We start from the raw sequence: 18,193 nt of genomic DNA, 5'->3' as shown, positions 1-18,193 counted from the left end.
GCAAGTTGAGGAATGAAACTTCTAAGACACAGAATTCTACCTTTCACCACAATATTGTAAAATACTGCATTTTTCAGATGCAGTTTTCTAARCCTCCTTGATGTCTGTGTAAACTCRGCAAACCCTGTCTGTGAAGGAGGGTTCATGATGTTTCAAGTCAGAAGCAATACATAAAAGGCATTTTGTTGCCCATCAAGAGTTTCCTGATGATTTTTCAGAATTTTACAAACAATGCTCATCGAAAACATCCAAGGAAAATGAACACCTACTTTTCATTCAAAGTGAGATCTACCTGCTCTGTGAGCTTCTTCATGAGCATAGGGACAGATAAAAGCAGCAGAAACCAAGATCTGAAAAAATGGCTCTTTTCTCAGTATACTTTCTACTCTCCAAATCTCTCCAATGACCCAACTCAGGCTACTTCTCTTTCAAAAACATGAAAATCACTAGCATAAKGGACTATTCCCTCACCTCTCCTTATGAAATCAGAAAACCCAAGAATACAAAGCAGCTACTCAACAGTCAGGGAAGAGATATGGAAGAAAGCTTCCAATGTCTCTCTTCCAATGTCTCTCTATATTTCTTTGGCAGATAAATAAAAGCATAGCTCCCAGTCTGGTTATTCTAACACCCCTCAGAAGCATCCCATTGCCACAGGGATAGCAGGGTATTTTCCTGGGCATTTCTGGGACCTACCACACAAAAATAAGTTGATCATCTTGTGATCAATGTTTACCTCAGTTACAGCTAAGAAATAATTTTTCCTTGCAGAATACRTGACACTGCTCAAGTATAAAGACAAAATCCCAGTGGCTATCCAGCTTTTAAAAGTAAAATAATATATTCATAGCAAACAACCCTCATAACACGAAAATACAGGAAGACAGCAGGCCATTGATGGACTCCCCTTTCCTGCACTGTACCACATCTCCTTCCAGGATGAGGAATTTGGGAACTTGACCCCTGTGATACAAAAACCACACAAAACCAACGGAGAGAGTATCTACCCAGAGCTTTGCCCCAGATTTTAAAAAAGCATCCCAAGACTCCTGCCCACTGTGCCATGGCACCACTAAAAGCAATCTCCACTCAGGCCTCATTTATTTCAGAAGAACCACTGGCAGCCACAGGTGTCTAAGTAGGCTGGAAAACAGAGCTCAGATCAACAGCAGTGAGTCAGGAGAGAGAATAAGCAAATAAGCAAATAAGGTCTAACAACAGTTTTGGTCTCCAYTTGAACAGTCTGTACCAGGGATTCTCCAGATAAGCTGTAAAAATAGACAGSCACTCAACTGCATCCCACACAGCATTACAAACTGTCTACTACAGACCCAGCCTTTTAAACCTAAGCATGACAGAAAGATTAGCTTCTTTTCTCACACAACATTGGTCCAATTTCCCTCAACATGCCGCAGTGAATGCAAGACTGATTCAGAGCTCATTAAAAATCTTGCTTGTCATGAGTGTTTAAAATTGAAAGGTGTGGAAAAGAACCTTAAGCTAAACTGAGGTCACAGAGATTTAAATTTGATTCTGAGTTGTAAGAACTAGGAAAAAGATCTCAAGAAAAAAATGTTACTGAGTTACCACCATGAAATTAGATGAAAACTTATTCCTTAGAATTTTGTCTGTCTTGGCTTTGAGACAGCACCACAGTCAGTTTCCAGAAAAGGTCAAGAGAGAAATATTATCACCACTATCTGTCTGAAATATRTTCCTTACTTTAGGCTTCATCTAAAGGCATTCAAACTACAGAAACTTCCACTCATCAATAGGTTTGGCTCAGTATCTGTAGAGATTTTTGCTAAGACTATTTCCATCAAATAAAAAGCCTTTAGTTTGACTCATCAACCTAATAAGATGCCAATACTAAGAGGTTAAAAAAAAAAAAAAGAAAGAAAAAAACCTGTTCACATTACTCTGACATTCATGACCTTTTCACAGGCATACAGAAYGAGAAGAAATGAGAAGTTTTTACATTTTCTTGTTAACTTCAGGATCTAGGTTGCTCTAAGAAAAAGTACCAAGATAACCAGTTGTTTAACTTGTATTTTATAGAGAGAAGACCACAGAATATAAAAACAAAGCAAAGAAAAGCACCAAACAACTCAGTACAACCAGAAGGGGTAAAAAATAGCTCTCAATATACACATCACTGTACCTGAGGGGCAATTTTCCTTCTTCCCTGCCCTAAATTCTGTGTTATTGACATGACTGAGCCTYTTCAACAGCTGCGGAGAGCATCATGCTTATGCCACCACTAGGGATGAAATAATATTTTCTCCAGCTTTTTGYTACAATATTACAGCTGAAAACACCAGCAACATTAAAATGGCTATTTTCCAAATTTAATTTCAACCATTTCATTCTATCACACTGGGCACCAAAAAAATAAGAGAGCAAGTGTGCACAAATTTAATTTCTCCCTAGCAGATACTCCCAGTTAACTCTGCCTCTATTGGAACAAATGGATTGGATAACAAAAATGAATCCTGACTTGCTTAAAAATCTGCTGGCTGCAACACAACCCCCACAAGGAAGCAGAACTACTTGCAGAATTGCTCTCACTGTGAACACCACTTTATTGACAAAGAAAATAATGATATTTTCATAAGGATTTTCTGTTCACAACAGGGAAACCAGAGAGATTCTGTCTTGAGTTCCCTGGGTAAAGCCAKCCCAGACAACTTCAGTGTCACAGCTGAGTATCACCCAACCAGGCTGACACCACTTTTCCCACAATGACACCACTCTTCCCACAACAGAGCCTCCCATACTCACAAGACATCACAGGGTTCTGCATTGAGCTTTCCTGGGAAGGCACCTCACAACTTCAGCACTCGGTTGTCCACCCAACTTGCTTTTATTGTGGGGAAGACATACATTGTCTTATACTTTAATAAACTTACAATGGCTTCTATCAGTGTGTGTCATTTACAGCTGCTGGTGGGTGTTTGAGTGCTGCTCCTCCCCTGGATACACACATTTGCCATCCCTGACTCTGCAGTCTCATGCTTTTCTTTCAGCGTGAGCAGCACAAAATTAATCTTTCTTCAAACTACAATTACAAAACCTTAATTGCATATTAAATTTAGATTAGATAATAATTGCGGATTTGGCACGTTTGCCTCATTTCTCACAGGTTCCAATGGGTTCTGTGGGGAAATCTGCATATTTACAGACACTTGTGAGAGCTCCTGTAGAGCTCAGCCTTTAAAAACCTTGCCCCAAACTTGAATATTACTGATCACCAGGTTTACCCAACTGCAAGCACTTGAACTCAAGTTTTCTTTTACCTGCTYGCTATCAAGAGGAAAAACAACCACCCTGTAACTCATCTTGTTATACAAAGCATGCAATCATATAATTAGCCTAATTYTGCACACCAAAATCAGGCAGACACACATTTCTCCTGATTTCATCTTTAGTGGAAGGTACAGAGACATGAGCTGTGGAGCCAGGGCAAGGGGGATTCATCCTCCCACCAGCAAGGYGGAGCAGCAGAAGATAAGCAAAACTGCAATTTCAAAGGAAAAAGGATTAAAATCAGGGGAAAATACCAGCCACTGCAAGACATTTACGCTGAAACGCGTGAGCTGGAATACTGTCATTCTGTGTATTTTAAGAAATAAATAGGAACAATTATTCAGCTTTGCAAATTCCTCCTGGCTCCAGACAGACAGCAAGCGTGACTCACTCAGAAATGGTTGTCAAACACCTTCTGCAAGTCTTGTTCTTTCTCTTGGGAACTTTTAAACTTCTCCCAGGCCTTTTTTGTTGGCTTAGTGGCAGCTATTCCCCCCATTTTGCCACTTTGGATAAAACTCCCACAAGAGAGAAGCAGGATGCCAATCCTCACTAGCTCCCCAGTTCCCTATTCTTTACCTCATGTCATACTCTCCTCTTTTTTTTACACAAACCAACARCTTCCCAGGGCTCTGCAAGAGCCCTGCTTTGTGCCACAGTGGGTTTAATGCCATTCCATAACTGGGCACAGCGCTGCAGGCATTGCCTGCCCAGCTGGTGCTCGGTTTGTGTGTCAACCCCAAGTTCTGAAAAACACTGCCAAGTTTCCAGCTCGCTTTGAGAGCAAAAAGCAGGCTGGGAGAAGCTGTTGGAGAATTCAGCATGTTCCAGCAGGTCTATCAGGTCCACTCCAGTCCTTAAAAGGATGAGCAAATATTTTGTGTCCCGCTACCTGCTCCCTGGAATCTCACTCCRAGTGAAGTGCCAGGGGGTCTTGCCTGAGTTCCAGTCAGCAGATTATGGGCAATACTGGGATGCAGTCCCTGCCAAGCAGTGCTGGGGTGCTCCCATTGTTAAACACTCCCTTTCTTTTCCCAGACAGCTTCAGTCATCAGYGGTATCTCAGAAAGGACTTCACAGAATCACAGAATGGTTTGGGTTGGAAGGGACCTTGAAGATGATCTCATTCCACCCACTCCTGCCATGGGCAGGGACACCTCCCACTATCCCAGATTGCTCCATGCCCCATCCAACCTGGCCTTGGACACTTCCAGGGATGAAGCAGCCACAGTTTTTCTGGCAGCCTGTGCCAGGGCCTCTCCATCCTCCCAGGGAAGAATTTCTTCTGTATATCAAACCTRAATTTCCTCTCTTTCAGTTGGAAGCCATTCCCCCTTGTCCTGTCACTCCAGTTCCTCTCGGTGTTCCCTGYAGCCTGTTCAGGTTCTGGAAGGTGCTGTGAGGTCTCCACAAATCYAWCTCTTCTCCAGGCTGAACAGCCCCAACTCTCCCATCCCGTCTCCACAGGGGAGGTGTTTTAATCCTTCATATCMACTTTGTGGCCTCTGGGCTCTCTCCAACAGCTCCAAGTCTTCCTTACATTGGGGGCACAAAAACTGCACGCAGTATTCCAAGAGAAAATCTTGGCTGGAGAACAAGCAGAGCACCTTTGGCAAACACAGGGTGCCCCTTTAAACCTGTACACTCAAGGAAGGATATTTGGGAGAGCCATGGGCCAGCACAGCCCAGCAGCAGCTCACACATCATCTAACACTGCACTCACAGTGAGCAAAATCGCCACCAGCACCACAAGGCATTGAAGCAGTCTTCAATGCTCATCATGAAAAGTAATCCAAAAAATCTCCAATAATCATAGTTCTGCATGCTTCTCAGTCCCAAAGTTATACCCAAGGCATGGGAAATCCTTTCCTTAATAACACACAGCTTTAGGATGTTGCAGATGTAAAACACATGTCCAGAGGGACCTGGTGATTGTCCACAGGCTCATGTTCTTTGCCCACCTCTCTTGTGAGCCATGACTGAACAGCCTGTGTTCAGCACCACCCTGATTGGCTTTAAGGTTTATGGAGCTGTGGATGAGGGAGCAGGAAGCAATGTTTCTCCCTGGAAGAAGCAGAATGGAGAGAATGGCCAATTTTAGCCAGGTTTAGAGCTCACAGTGTGGGTGTTCTGGGGGGTCTCACAGATCCAGCAGGTAGCACTGGACCAACACCCCAAAGAATGCTCCTCAGCCAAAGGAAGATCTCACTATCAGGGCAGAATTCCCTGGATCTGAAAATCACTTTGCTTATGTATAAAGATACACACAGATACAAAAACATGTGGAGGTCCAGCAGTTTCCAGGACAGTAGTTGWAGGCATGAAGAAACCTCATTTTCACCCAGAGTTGAGCTGATATTTGGTAAGAAATGGTCTGTAGAAAATCAACAGTGTAATCAGAGAAAGGGTGGGATGTGGAAATCAGGAGAGCATGGATCTCATGATTGAAAAGCAATGCCACAAGGCTGGGCTGGCCATAATCAATGCTCTTCTCAAATCAGCTCATTATTTATTCCATCCCTCTACACTGCGAACTTCTCTGCAAGTGCTACACTGTATCAGCAATTCCACAAAACGGAGACAAAATGTGCATTTGGTCAGAAGCACAAATGCTTCTTTTTTACCAGCAATGTACAAGAATATCAAATGTCTTCCCTTCCCATAAAAGTGATTGTTTCCAGTTGAAAGACATAGATTAATGTAAAACAGTTAAGATGAACATTTTATACATTTTCTTTTCAAAAASGACAGACAAAAGGAAGCAATTCTTCCCAGTTCTTAACTGGCTTGGAACAGACTCCTGCCCTGAGTTTAACTTCACAAATGCTAAAGATGTGACACACATTTGGTTTCTCCACTTTTGTTCCCCATGCAGGTCACTGTTATTTCCACACAAACACCTTGAATATTGTGAAACTCTGATCAGGCTGGGTGCTGACAAAATTCCCAGGACTGAGGTAGGCCAGGAAGACCTATAATCTTCCCCCTCCACTTGGAGGTGGGCAAAACCAACAATGTAAGTACATATTGTTAGTCAAAAATAYAACCCAGGATTTTAGTTTGATTAAAAAACAAAACAACACAATACAYCAGACATGAAAGAAGTGAAGCTTTAGCTGCTTAAAATGATGAAAGAGGACCAAGCCCAAAACTTACAAGCATTTTATTTCACAGAAATAGCTGGAGCTGTGAGTTCCCTCTGCAAGTTCTTCTCATTTCACAGAAAAAGGGCACTTGTATTATTTTGAAGAGCTCAGGGCTTTTGCACCACCTGACTGGAAACCACATCAAGATTTAACCACCAGGAAATCACAYTCTGCATCTAGCAGTTCTATTATTTTCAGCCTTTCCCATGGAGCAAATGCTGATACTGACATTTCCCCCCTCAAATGTAAGCATTTTCCATTTCTCTTGCAAAGAAAGCCTTTTTGCCTTAATTACTTCTGCTTTTGGTAGAGCTAGCAGGTGGAGTGAGTATTTTCTTCACTTCAACTAGTTCATTCAAAGTTGAAAACCCAACTGGGAGTTGGARAAGGAAAGAGCCTCTTGCAATTTCTGAATAAAAAGCAGGTGGGAAAAAATGAGGTCTCTGAATTTTAAAGGGGCCACATTTTCCTTGTCACTTAGGTCCTGTTTTTTCCCCTTACGTTCTGGCTGTGGCTACACTTTAGTGAGAAGAATACTATCCCAAGTGAATTTTCACAGCAATTCAGTATCTTTCCAAAGCCTTTCACTTTTTTTGAAATCAAGATGGATAGTTTGACTGCACAGGTGAAATTTTTATGAATACAAAAGYCTGAAGCTGCCACAATTACAACTGGCACCATAAAATAGGATTTGGTCAAATTTAYGCCTAGACTGATGGTGACACTTATTAAGTATTAATTGAACACTGTAGGGAAAAATACTAACAAATAGTTCAAGAGTAGCAAGGTTAGATAGTATATCATCCCCTTGACTCCTGCTTTTGAAGTTRAGATTAAAATTTGCTTTGTATCTGRTAATTAAGTCTCTCATTAGGTCCCAGATTCTGGAGTTTAATCGGGTTAAAAAATTTCTTTGTTAAAAAAGTAAAACCAAACCAGTTTAAAATGTAACTATTTCAGGGAGAAACTAGCATTTCTAACTTTAGCAGTTCTGCATTTCTAGGCAGGGATTTACAATTTAACAGCAGATTMGCTGAAACACCCTTTCCTGAGTCACCTGCTCTGCTTTGAACAGCTCCCAAATTGCAAAAACTTTCAGAGTTCCTCCACACTCACTGAAGAAAGAGAAAGTTTCACTGAYAGCAAGTGGCCAGAGCAGAGCCTGGAATGCAACTAATTAATTAGAGTAAAATATATTGGATTTTTTTGCTACAGTGCCCAAATAAACTTTGTAACACCACAAACCCATAACAATGGCTTTAAAGAGGTCCAAGTTAAATATTGTATAAAAAAGGCATCTTTTAGAAAACATTGCCCATTTTCAGATGAGCATATGGTTACCACAAAGACCACAGTGCACAGCYCCATGTGTGCCCTGGAGTCACTCCCCTAAATTGAGGAATAATTTCCAAAGTGAGCCTCACAACGGCCAAACAGAAAACCAGATCCACAGGGCTCCCACAACTGATGTCAAGGGTAAGTTAAATCCAAGGAGTGCATAGGGAGAGACCAAACTCCTGCTAAACAATATTTACCCACATCCCCGTGGAGCAAAGGGGCCAAACCTGATTCACAATTGCYTGGATAGAAGTGAAAGATAAATGAAGATAGCTTAAGAGCTGAGAAACTGAGGAGGAGTACAGACCCTGCTCCCCCTGAATCCATGACATGAACAAGCCTTTCACCCGTCACTCTCCACCTCCAGGCCAGAATATTTAGCATGTTATTTCCCTCCCCTMACTACATGCAACTACAGGAGTTATTTATATGTCAGAAGAAACCCTCATCACTTTATTTTTCCACGGAGTAAAGTGACAATCTGGCATCCTGACATCAATCTGATGCTAGGTACCACCATGCCACAGAGATGTCTTATTACATTAACAACCATAACCACTACAACACTTGGATTTAGTCAGGCAAGAGGAGCTCACTAATTGCCAGAAAAAATCCTCTGGACTGAGCTATTTGTTACCCAGCTCACTGGGCACAGAAGGAAGGTGCATCCAACCACACACACATCACCCTGGTGCTGCTCTGTACATCAGCTTCCTTCCACCAGACCTGCTCCCCCTGGATGAGCAAAGCCATCACTGGCTAATTCAAACATTTCTCAGACGTATCAAGAGGGTAGTAAACCTAAAATATCCTTGCTTCATCTCCTTCTCCACATAAACATCTATTTTCAGAAGTGTAGCTCCTATTATTGATCTCTCGAGAACAAATGATTTGTTTTTAATTCTCCCCTCACCATGGCAATACGTGCACCAAGCAGAAGGATGGTCTATTTAGTGAARTGCATTTGATGCTATTTCTGAACTCAAGATACAAAACAGTATCTTAATGGCTTGCAAGTTTTATTTTTACAGTCATTGCACAAGAACTCAAGTACTCATTAATTTTTCTGACATTACAAGCCACTTCCCCAGTTGTGTTTTCCACTAAAGAAGTTTTGAAYGAGGCTATTATATTTTAAAAACTTTTTTTCCCCTGGTATTTTATTTCCTACCATCGTTTCTAGTTCATTTTCTCTGCAACGCTTCTCCTTCTTCTCATGTTAATGCATTCCTGATATTGASACTCTGATGGCATTTTTGTCATCCTGCTGCTCCCATGCACACAGTCTCCTCAGTCCTTCCTGGATGATGAACGAACAAACGAAGTGTTCCCATGAACACTTTATGATCTTTGCTACACATCTCAAAATTTTGCTTCCAGCTTGTGGTTTTATAAATATACTGSACTGTGTGAATGCAAACACAATACATATGTGACAGGGATGTGAGGGAAAGATTCTTCAAACAATTACAGATGAATGCATATTTCAGACTATGGGACAAACAGGAGAAGGGGAGCAGCTCCAGCTGCTGATAAAATCTGTTTCCCTGGCTGATTCTTACTGCAGGATGAGAAATGAGAACTTCACACAGACAAGGCCAAACCATGGATATCTGCAGTGGTTTGAGTGTCTCCTTTCCAGACAAAAAGGCCACCAACAAAGAAAAGGCTGCTTCCAGATTCTCTTCTGTTTCAAAGTCTCCCAAACTTCAGATGTTTGCTTTGCACTGTCACCAGGCCTCTCCCAGGCAGCCACCTCTGCAAAAAGTGATCCATCGCTCACTTCTGTGCACAACCTAGTAACATCCTTATTAAAAGGTGACACTAATTTGTGTTACTGTGATATCAAGAGAGGAACTGTGATTCAACATTGCCACAAATTGCCCAAAGAGGCTGAGGAAACACCATCCTTGGACATTTGCAAAATCCAACTGGACAAAGCCCTGAGCAAACCAACCTTATTCAGAAATAGGCCTGGCTGAAAGCTGCCTCACAMTCCAATTACACCCACCCAATTATATTCTGTGTATTGTTTTTTTAATGACAAGCCCACAATGAAAATCTCCATGCAAATCAAGATGCTGAGATCTCTTATTTGACCAYGTGAAACCATTCTGAGACCTCTCTCCTTGCAGTGCCATCATTGGGCTCTACAGGAAGGCAGGCATTGCACATGGAGCAATAATATTTAAGTCCAAACTGCCTGAGTTTTCACTCCCCTCCCCAGGTGGTTTTTGCAGCCTGCAGGGAGCTTTATGTTGTCATGGCTACTCTCACAAGCATTTCAYCCATCCTTTAAAATGAATCACATCCCAGCTGCAGTATGGACACACCCTACCAGATAACTCATCCACAGATTCATTTTTTCCTCTATCTGTGCAAATCKTAAGATGTGACTTGAAACACATTCATCCTTCTTAAGACAGATCTAAGTTTAAGTATTCCTTACATTTGTTTYGCTCCTCTTAATCTCACTGCTAGCATTGAAATGATGCATTTCTCTTGTGTTGTCTCCCAAATTTCAGAGTGCTAAGTCACATCTCTCTYACATTGCAGTCTGACATCATTTGTTTGCAAAGGGCAACCAAATCAGCCATGGGGACCAGTGCCTGGGGAGCTGTGCTGCTGCAAATCCTCAGTGGAACAGGAGCTGCTGCCTCTCCCGACCAGAGCTCTGTGGCAGAGCAACCACTGCACAGAGCACCATCAGCCAAGTCCCTCAGGTCAGCTTGGTTTGTGCTCAAGAGCAAAATACAGCCTGGGCAGTGTTGACAGCTGCACTTCCAGTGTCTCCTCCAGCCTGCAATATCTCATGTTTTACCTAAGCTCCAACTCTGACCCATATATAGGAATCTCTGTTTAGYTCCTGGATAACAATTGCTCTGGTCACAGAGGAGAGCTTAAGTAGCTTAGGGAGTTGCCTGCCAAAGAAGGGAATTTAGCATGTAGATCCAAAAGCCTGGTTCCTTATGAACTTGAATTTTACTGTTGACAAGCTCACATTCATGTAGTGACRTGGATAACAAAGAACATCCAACTTGGTCATAACAGGCTCTTAGCATGCCCTCGCTCCTCTCTGTGGCTACTTCCATGAAACTTGGAGTATTCTCATTATTTTGGAGACACCCTCATCGACACTCACCAGCCAAGTATGTCTAGAAATTCCTCAATGGGTTCAAAACACATCACTGAGGGGAGAGAGACAGATAAATCTATTTGAGCAGGACAACACTGAGTTTTATTTCCATAGTGAAGCAGGCTAAACAATCTGCCAAGCTCAACCTCATCAGCTCATCACATTTAAAGACACAGCAATGCTTATGTTAGCCCAGATAAACTCATGGTTTAGCCAACATGGGCATGGTCACAAAATCCTTCGGGCAATGGGTTTTTAGACACTCAAGGCTTCCATATTTTCCACAAGCAGCAGCCACARCACAGAAACAACCCCCCRAAAATCCACACTGAGAACGCTGCTCAAAGTTCCAACTTCCCTGCAAACCCTGATTTTAGATGAATGCTCCAYGCTCCTCAAACTGCCTGGTTTGGTGCTACGGATGCGTTAGGAAGGCACAGGCTGCTTTAATCTGCAGGCACTTATCTCAGAGACAGCTCCTCAGGCAATGTAGGACACCTATCATCTCAATGCTGTGCTCTAAGCTGCCTAAATAAAGCAGCAGAGCACATAGGGGCTTTTACACAAACACGGTGATATTCCGAGCACAGCCCAGCTAGATTATGGGCACATTATCCACAGATAACAGACAACACAAACCAAGCCCTGACAGGACAGGAACAGGGCTCAAAGCTCACGTTTCACCAGTTCAATGTTTACAATGCACTTCCAGAGCACAAAAATATTCCCAGGGAGCTTCCCACAGAAACAACCTGTCCCCATGTCTGTGAATCACACCCCCAGCACACACAAATTATGAACTTCCAGGTTATTGTGCCTGAAATAATAGATTAGACATTCAGTCCAAAAACACAATTATGGGAATTGCTAATAAAATCCAAGTGGAGACAGACATCATTAGAGATSATGTGCTAAACTACTGCTTTAAACACTTGAAACAGAGAGAGCAAAGCACAATTCGAGTCAATAAGCAGGTAAAATACATGGGCAGTGGAATTATGTAGTTCATTAAAACTGCAAGTCTGTCATAGGTCTACCCTCTGAAAAAATGTTAAACTATTGCAGCACAAAGTACAAGAGTAGCCAAAACGTYGTGATCTGAATTATTTTGCTCTTAAGGTGCATTAATGAAATCAAAGCATTCACAGCAAGTTCAGGCATTTGGGCACATCACTCAAAGCTACAAGGCAGCTCTGGGAATGTGGTAAAATCACTGTGTCAAATTACCTTCACTTCTAATACAAAGTACACCAATTAATCACATTAAATACATGTTAGTATTCCAGGCTCCTTTGGTGGCCAGAAGCTGAAACAGAAAGCATATTCAGTRGTAGGGGAAGAAGAAAGGAAAAGCATTTGTTTCAAATATTTTGTAGCTTGGAAGTAGGTCAATTAAAACCCAGAAAAAATAGCACAGAGGGATCTTATGAGTTTATCCTATATATTAAGTGCCTACAAAGAGTGCAAAGTCCATTATTTAAGACTAAGAGATTTGGTGATTGGTGAAAAAGGACAATTCTTTTAGGGTCTCATGTTGTGGGGGAGTTTAACCAAACAAACTGAAGCAGCAACGACTGAGCAAAGAAGAAAACACGATGTCTCATGCTGTTATAATTTCTGTGTACTTTGGTTTTGCACTCCTGGATTGCTGAGTGCATCCTGTGAAGAATTCACACCTGGCACCAGGAGCAGCCTACGTGAGGAGACATGGCTGGGTAATGGGGGAACCCTCTGGATTATTTCTCAGCCTGTTGTAATTCTGACACTGTGGTGGTCCCTCACCCTTTTCACCACTGCCTGAGCACTAGGCTTCACATATTTAAGAAATGCATATTTAACTTTCTCTTTCTGGGTTTTTTTGGGGGGAGAAAGTGGAAGGGACATGCTGATTTCCAAGGCTTGGGGTGATATTGCATCAGAAATGAGGCAAGGGAACCCCACGCCCAGAGGGTGCCACAAGTCCCAGAGGAACAAAGGATCTTCGCTTCCTTGGATGAATTCCTTAGAGAGTACAAAGTGAATTTAGCCCAAAATGCATCCAGCAAGCTAATAAGGGTGCTCCAAGCCAGGAGAAGCAAAAGATCAGATGGAATTACAGAAAAAAAAAAAAAACCCAGCCCCGAGTTAATCTCTCAATATGCAAAGTTGATTCCCTGCTGAACGGGTGATCTCTGATCTTAATCACCCCAGCTCYGTCTGAGGATATTCTAAGGGAATTGCAGCAGCCAAACTAACACATTTAGGAAGAAAAAGGAAATAATTAGTCTTTCTAGTGACTTCCTACAGGGCAGGCTTATGCTAAAAAATTCATAAACTAAAATATTTATCAAAGTCAGCTTTCTTCAAGCAACAACAAAATAAAGAGTTAAAAATATCCAAACCAACAAAGCCAAAAAAGCACTCTGAGGTACTTGCATTAAGTCTCATCTGTATCTAATCAAAGATGTTTGAATGAGCTCTCTTTTCACAAACAAGTAGGTGATGTAATTWATTTTCTGCTGAACCTTGAGGTTGTCGAAGAAGGGAATCTGACCTAATACCAGCTAATTCCTGCTGTGTGCAGAATTGTAATCTCTCCTGCAAACCAGATTTGACCTGGTTCCCAGACAAGAATTTTAAGAGAGAACAAAATAAGGGGGGAAAAGAGAATTATAAGAGATGTGTGCATGTTATGCTCTATCCACAACRCACACAAATTTATGTTTGCATCAGTATAAAATCTAACTGATGCCAGATGCATACACCACACCCCCATATTAAGACATGAAGAATAAATTAAAAACTACACTGTGTTCATGTATTTACTTACCACATTAACTTTCTTTTGTTAAAAGTAACATTTATTAGGACAGTGTAGATGTCCTTAAGCTCTGGATTTCCCAATTTTTAACATTATAACTGTAAAGTCACTTAGACATGCCTGTTTTCTTGAACATTTTGAGGACTACAGAGACACACATTTTAATGTGAGCACACTAGTAACGACACACATTTTAATGTGAGCTGCCACAGTGAATAGCTGAGAGTTCACATATCTGCAGAGATTCACTGTAAAGCTTAAATGTAAATAAACTCATAAATATTACAAGTGTGTGCATACTCACACAGAGGATCGTAGGCTTGTAAATAGTGCAGGCATAACTGCCTTAAGGAAATACTTGGCAAAATAAAACCAAGATSATCCTACACAGATTTTAATTTCTTTTGTTTTTTTAACAAAATCTTATAAAACAAACAAACAAACCAACCATGTGCCATGCTGGAAACTTGTTCACAGYAGTGTCAACACCCCTTGGAAAGTTTTCCAGTCACAGCCATATTAATTCCAACTCCAGTGAGCTTTTCCTTCCACAGTTGAAATGACGAATATAATTTCACTAAAGCCAGTCAACAGATCACACCCGGCTTTCCAAAAGTTGCTGATTGCTCCAGGCATGGCTCTAAGAAGTTTCAAGATTTCTTTGGGCTGAAAATSTTGGGATATATGTGGAGACACAGAGAGACAACGCCAGCCCAGAAATGTAGGGCAGCCCTGCCCAGCTCCTACCCTTCCCAAACCCAAAACACGTGTGGGCTCTTGGCTCTGCTGCTCCCAGTCACCAGCCACCCAGGCCCAACTCACCCCCAAGGGGTAAAACCTTAATTTTCACCTGCCTGAAGAATCCCTTTCCCTTGCTGGAGACACGGGTGTCCCACAAACACCCTAATACACGGTGAGCCTGTCACAACCCAATTTCCCTGTTACGTGCTGAGAGACAGCTATGAGAACACTGAGCAAGGGCACAAAATAAGAGTGAAAAAAGTCTGTAAAGGCTTGCAGAAAAAGATGGAAATACACAGGCACCATCTTGCCCAATCCTTAGCCATTATGCTCTCAGCTGAATAAAAAMATTCAAAAATTCAAACAGCAACAAAAGTGAGTGCTGTAACAAATAACACGGGCAGCAGAGCAAATCAGGGAAGGTATCTACCCCAACCACACATCAGTAAGAACAAATCAGCCTTCCAAAGCACTTCAAAAGGACCCACTCTTTAGCTACCCCAAGCAAGCAATTTAAAGGACAAGCCGCCACCACCGCAGTTGCAGTACAAAAATCCAACTTACCAATACAAGTAATAGGCTAAAGCCAGGACAATGAGCGTAGTGCAGACTCCAGCTAATAAGCATATACTTGACTGGTTTACCAACATCTTCCCAGTTTGTTATTGATTAATAAAACCAACAAGCAAAAAAAAATAAAAGAAAAAAAAAGGAGGAGAAACAGAACGGTAAAAACGCACGATGTGAGTCTTGGGCAGGAAAGCAAATCAGTCTTGACATGGAGGAGGGATTATGGTGACAAAAGAAGAAAAAAAAAGGAGGAGAAACAGAACGGTAAAAACGCACGATGTGAGTCTTGGGCAGGAAAGCAAATCAGTCTTGACATGGAGGAGGGATTATGGTGACAAAAGCACATCGAGGTAAATCTGGAAGTGCTTCAGCTACTAAAACTGCCTGCTCAGTGGCAGGAAAAGAAAAGCTGGGTGTCCCTTCCATCACAYGGCTTTGTAAACCACTGAACTAAAAAAGCCCCTCTTACCTCAAGAATGAAGGCATGAATGGGGCAGAAGGGGACTAATATTGAAAACAGGTAATACTTCTCAATAAATATTACAGTCAGGTGGTGTTGCTGACAAACCAGGCTTTTCCTCTAATCCAGTAAGCTCCTTAGAGGAAATTACCAGGCTACAATCGACTGGATTCGCTCGCGTGGTCATACGTGTGCTCAGCACGGCCACTTGGCACTTCTTGTTTCTGCAGGACCTGACAAAMGATTTTAACAAAATCTAGATTTTAGATCTAGGAACCTCCCAGCCCAGGACCCAACAATGGCATTTTCTCTCTTCTCCCTGCTCCAAGATCAAGGGTTTCGAAGGCACTGAGCAGGCACAATCCAGGAGTTTGGTTAACAAAAAGGAGCCTGGAGAGGAGAAAATGAGGCGGCAGCAGCTACACCCTGTGCAGGARCACGGTACTGCTGGGGTGGGTGAGGCTCAGGGGCTCATCCAGATGTTCTGCACCATAATATGGACAATCCAGATAAAGAGAGAGTTGAGGGCACATCTGTACAGGAACAAAACAGTTCAACTGAAGAACAACTCCCATTCACCAGCACAGCCCTTYGTGAAGATGCAGCTTTCACTGGCAYAACTCAACTGGTCAAAGTTAGGTCATTAAAGAAACAAAATCCAAACAAAATCTAGCTTAAATTCCAAAAATATAATTRAAGGGGTTATCACAGCCCCCTGACACTCCCATTTTCTGACCAAACTKTAGCAGCAGCACTACAGGGAGCAAAGGCAGGGTGTCAGCCCCTCAAACTCCTGGCTGCCCTGGAAGAGCAGTCACATTAGAAAATTTCAATAAAGCTGAAAGAAGCAGTATAAAACCACTTAAGATGCAACCAACAGAAGTTTTTACAACCAAAGAAACAGACAATACTTGGAACTACTTGGCCAAAAAGGAAAAAAKAAAGGAGGCCGTGAATTTATAAGTTACAGACAAACAGGAACTTTTAACCAGTTCAACAGAGCTGYGTGGAAAAAGACTGTAAAAGCTGCCTTTGAATTTAAAGCACACACAAGTTAAATACAACACACACCAGAAAGTGTGGTGAATAATGGTCCAGTGGAAAACGAGGGCAGCACTCATGAAATAAAGGAAAATTCCAGGTGTTCTCCATGCACCAAGCCAACAGGTCCTCCTGCCCCTTTTATCCCGCACCAAGTTCAGGATCTGTTGTAAAACCATTTTCAACCTCACCTACAGCTCAACTATATTTCTCAAGCAACTACACAGATAAAAGTCATACTACTATCTACATCTTTGTCAGTGAAGGGGATAGCTTGCCACTAAAACCCTTGCTCTAAAATAATCAGTTTTTCTGTGGGCTCCAAAGGAATTTTTATTGATTGCATTCCCCAATCTCATTTGAGACTGCTCACACTGCTTCTGTTCTCAAATGCAGAAATAAGGCTACATTAAATTACATCAAAATAAACCCCAAAGCCCAAGAGACAAACACACAGAGTTCAAAGATGACAGGAAGGTTTCAGACATTGCGAGTCACTAAACTGGCACTGGCAATGTTTTCATAGGTGAAGCTCAATCACCAGTTTCTAGGATTGCTGATCAATATTTCCCCAATGCACAACATTCATTACAGAAAATGCACATAATRGATTATGACTGGGCACAGGACAGCATCGTGATTTTTTAAATGAAAACAAAACCCAAAGTAGCAATTATCAAGAGGCCTTATTTAGAAAAAAAGTAATTACGATATTGGAATAATTGCCTATATTTGGAACAATGCTTACTTGGTATTTCTATTATAAAAGCTACTCTAAAATTATAGTGCTGGTATTCAAACATCAATTCTATAATACCAGCCCTTACATAACAAACAGGAAAGGAGTTATCTAACAGAAGCCCTATTAGTACAAAATTATTTGAGCAATAGGACTCTTGCAATGTATAAAATAGATCAATGTTATGTAATTACAAAATGCTGCCAATCTTAGTCCCTGATGATTAAGAAAAACCTCAGTAGTGTCTACTCATCTCTAAGACTACATAAAATGCTCCTCCTCACTCCAAGTGGTTGAAATTTCAAGACAAATGGGAATTCATCCTTTGTATTCAGATAAAAATAAACTACAAAAGAAACTTCAGGGGTGTTAAATGCATTTACACACCAAGCTGTGAAACCTAGGGAGCCACCTCCCAGACAGACTGGATGAATCTGGAAAATGCTTTGTGGCCCATCACTTCTTAAAACAGGGATGCAAAACAAAGGATGAACAAAAGAGTCTCACCTGCGAGATGAGTGCAATAAGGAGAATGATACACTTTGCTTTCCAGATGGAAAATTGTGCATGAAAAAAATATTCAATCCTCAAACATAAGACAGAGGGAGAGCCAGCCAGGAGACATCTGTCTGCATGCAAATGTGCCGTGGCTGAACAAGGAGAAGCCTCTGACTGCTGCCACACGGAGTCTGTAAGCACCACATTCATGCCTACGAGCCCCTGCCCGGGTTCAAAGCTTTCCTTTGAAGTATTGAGCACTAATTGGGAAGAAATGGAAAGTCTGTCTTTCAAGAAGTGCTGAGCTGCTTTAAATTTCAGGTATGAAACACTACCTTCTGCAGAAGGGGAGCAGTGGGATTTGGTCTCTGATCCACAGTAATTCAGGATCCCAGATGTCAGTGAATGGGCAGGGGCA

The 18,193-nt window shown here is 41.8% G+C and overlaps 1 protein-coding gene across 7 annotated transcripts in view; it reads right to left on the bottom strand.

The window, feature by feature from the left end:
* AGPAT3 (1-acylglycerol-3-phosphate O-acyltransferase 3) overlaps positions 1 to 18,193 on the bottom strand; it is an 88,452-nt gene that overhangs the window by 24,656 nt on the left and 45,603 nt on the right. The window contains exon 1 of one of the 7 annotated variants that reach the window (XM_057378897.1): positions 2,782 to 2,847. The exons of the other annotated variants lie outside the window; for them this stretch is intronic. The gene's annotated coding sequence lies outside the window, so the exon portion shown is untranslated. Of the gene's footprint in view, positions 1 to 2,781; positions 2,848 to 18,193 lie in introns of those variants that run through there. 7 annotated transcript variants of the gene reach the window in all.

This window comes from Malurus melanocephalus, unplaced genomic scaffold, assembly GCF_030028575.1.
Source record: "Malurus melanocephalus ecotype Western Australia unplaced genomic scaffold, MMel_1.1 scaffold_379, whole genome shotgun sequence".
Classification (NCBI taxonomy): Eukaryota; Metazoa; Chordata; class Aves; order Passeriformes; family Maluridae; genus Malurus; species Malurus melanocephalus.
Note: the sequence above shows the minus strand (reverse complement) of the source record. Positions and strands in the feature narration are given on the sequence as shown.